Source organism: Carlito syrichta, unplaced genomic scaffold (genome assembly GCF_000164805.1).
Source record: "Carlito syrichta isolate Samal-C Ts95f unplaced genomic scaffold, Tarsius_syrichta-2.0.1 Scaffold305775, whole genome shotgun sequence".
In the NCBI taxonomy this organism is placed as follows: Eukaryota; Metazoa; Chordata; class Mammalia; order Primates; family Tarsiidae; genus Carlito; species Carlito syrichta.
The window spans coordinates 439,038-442,385 of NW_007249871.1; the positions used below are offsets into that span (position 1 = coordinate 439,038).

At 35.9% G+C, this 3,348-nt stretch overlaps 1 pseudogene; it reads left to right on the top strand.

Annotated features, from left to right (window-relative positions):
• The first annotated feature begins 1,045 nt into the window (after positions 1-1,045).
• On the top strand, positions 1,046-2,030 carry LOC103264947 (annotated as a pseudogene).
• Positions 2,031-3,348: the final 1,318 nt, after the last annotated feature.

Below are 3,348 nucleotides of genomic sequence, written 5' to 3' on the forward strand. Positions count from 1 at the left end.
AAAGCATTTATTTAGGAAGCTTTTTCCATCTCTGGGGCACAGGATTGGTTCATGCATGGACATGTAATCTCACCACGGTGAATGATAAGGGAAGGATCCTGGGACTGGATTCTGTGATGAGAACTCCCTTTTCTCAGATTAACAGGCACATTTTCCACTGGACACTGGTTAGGGAGAATGCATCTCTAAGTGTTGTTAGCACCCTATTGCCACCAGCAGAGCTTTCTTGTCAATGGACCCTTCTCTACAAAAACAGAGATGAAAAGAAAAAAAAAGGAAACTCGGTCTAAGCTTATTGTCTGCATTCTGGATAAGCCGAGATTCATTTCTCTGGTCTCTCTCCTCCCCTCAGACACAATGTATGGTCATTCTTACTGCTCTAGGCAGTTTAGACTGATCCCCGAGTCCCCTGATTCTCACATATACCTTATGATATCCATATCCTTATCTTTGTTTTACAGGGAAAACAATAGATCCAGAAAGTTCAGTGATGTGCTCAAAGTGATATAAGCAAGTCCAGATATCTTGACTCCAAGTTAAACATATAGCTACTTTGCTATAACTTTGAATTTTTTGGTTATTATCAAAATTGTTGGAGTATATTTTTCAATCTGTTTTTCAACACTATATTTTGTGTTCTTAAATACTTATTTAAATTTGAGAAAAATTGATGCTATCTATAACTATTTGTGGCAAAGGAACCTAAGTTATCAAATATTCAAATTTGTTTTAAGGCTATGTTTAATTTTCAAACTACACAGTGTACATGATGTGACAGAACTTTGATATTATTGAATATTCTTCAGATAGTATTTCTGAGTCAGAATTATTCACTTCTCCTTTATATTTGAAAGATTTATTATTCAGAGTATCTGACTATTCTCCAAAATTGCTGAAATAAATTTCTGACAGGATGAGCTCCTCTTCTCTTCTTCTGTCAAGAATAACTGGCATGAATGAAGGCTGGAACTCTTAGCTAATCAACTTTGACTTCATACTTTATTTACCAGGTCTACAAAATCAATGTAGGGCTCCACTTCTGAAAATGAAAACGCAAAATCAAAGCTCTGAGATTGAATTCATCATCTTGGACATTTTTAGCTTGCCTGAACTCCAAGAACAGCTCTTTGGGGTTTTTTTTTGGTTATCTAGTGACCTTGATGGGAAATGCCATCATAATAGTCATCATCTCCCTAGACCAAAGGTTCCATGTTCCTATGTACCTGTTCCTCCTGAACTTGTCTGTGGTAGAAGTGAGTTTCAGTGCAGTCATACCTGAAATGCTGGTGGTCCTCTCTACTGAGAAAACTACGGTTTCCTTTGTGGGTTGTTTTGCACAGATATATTTCATTCTTGTGTGTGTGTGTGTGTGTGTGTGTGTGTGTGTGTGTGTGTGTGTGTGTGTGTGATGAGTGCTTTCTCTTGGGATCCTGGCTTATGACTGATTTGCTACAATTTGCCATCCTCTGAACTACCCAATGATTATGAGCACAAGCATTCTTTTAAAATTTGTAATGTTTTTGTGGGTCTCAGGGATCATGGTGGCTACTGTACTGGCCACTTGGGTATTTTTTAGTTTTCATTTTGTGACTCCAGTGAAATTAATTATCTCTCTTGTGAAACCGCCAGCAGTGCTAGAGCTTGCATGTGCAGACATCTTCTTGTTTGAAATCTATGACTTCGCAGGAACCTTTTTGGTTATTTTGGTTCCTTTCTTGCTGATACTCTTGTCTTACATTCGAATCTTTTTTGTCATCCTGAAGATGCCATCAACGACTGGGAGACAAAAGGCCTTTTCTATGTATGCCTCTCATCTCACCTCTGTGACTCTCTTCTGTGGCACAGTCAGTATGACTTATTTGCAACCCAAATCTGGTTACTCACCCGAAACCAAGAAGCTGATGTCACTGTCTTACTCACTGCTCACACCTCTGCTGAATCCACTGATCTACAGCTTGCGAAACAGTGAGATGAAAAGGGCATTGTTGAAATTATTGCAAAGAAGAAGAGTGGTTTTACACACAATCTGACTGTTGAGAAACCATGTGATATTTGGCTGTTACCCAATTTTACTTAATTTACATTTAACAAGTGACAAAACATATTGCAGTTTTGGTATGAAAATATTAAATTTGTTGAGATTTTAAGATTTGAAAATATCAGAGGAGCCCTCTCTTTCAATAAAGTGGTGTTGTCACTTGTTTTTAAAAGATACACAGGTTTTCATAACATTTTATATAACAGCCTATTCATCCATTTTTCTATTACGAACATTCAGATCCTTACTGTATTATTGTTATTAAGATGATGACTCAATAAACATCTTCTTTCTTATGTTCACATGTCTTTATATCTGGTAGATTCATTAAGGTAAGCCTAATGGGACAAAGAGTATATATACTTATAAATTATAATAGTTATTACAGAATTACTTTTCAAGATGATTGTATAACTGTTTCATATTGATCTGAAGGCCCTCTGCTTTGCTAACTGGGTGGAGCTTCAAGAAATCAACAAATAAAGTGATGAGATTTTAATTTCTGGAATGAAAATATGTTTCATGGATAAGTTGAAAACCTGTGTCTATTTTTGGTGGCTTCAAGTGGTTCTCCTGTATGGACTCACATAGATCTAATCTACAAGTGGATTGCTCTTGGTATTTTTCCAAATTTTCACCCAATTATTGGTGACCAAAGGACTACATGGGAATTTTCCTGAAATTTCACTTGGTGGAAACTTTTTTAACCTATCGGTCACTGATTTCAGAGGCTTTTGTTAAATTTACATTTGTAGGCCAAAATGTTCAGTCACTTTGTTTATAAACAATGACTGATTCATCTTTTTATTGTGAAAAAAGATCAATGTAGTAAATTAATATGCTTATTTTCTATGGTACTTTCCTCACTGACTGTGTGGCCTATCTCAGAATAAATAATTTTACGTGTTGCAACATTTGGAACATTTTATGCTTGCAGAATAAAATAGTGTGAGAATGAAGAAAAGCATTTAGATTGTCATAGAACCTTGTGGAAGAGATTCCAGTAGGTTCTCCTGCCAATCAGGGAGTTAATCATAAGGTGTTTCCTGATTCTAAGCTCCAGACTCCCATGTGTTGGCTTAGAAAGATGAAGACAATTGCTGCTAAGTCATTCCTCACTGTGGACTTCATACCAGTTTGAAATATATTATTTGAACCTAAAACAAAAGAGTACACTAACATTTTTGTGATTTATCATTTATATTTTCCTGGATAATATTAAGAACATATTGGAGAATTCACTTCCCTTTTTCCCATTTTAAGGGGCTAACTAAGCTTTCCTCATACATTTACATTTGTGATCTGTTCAA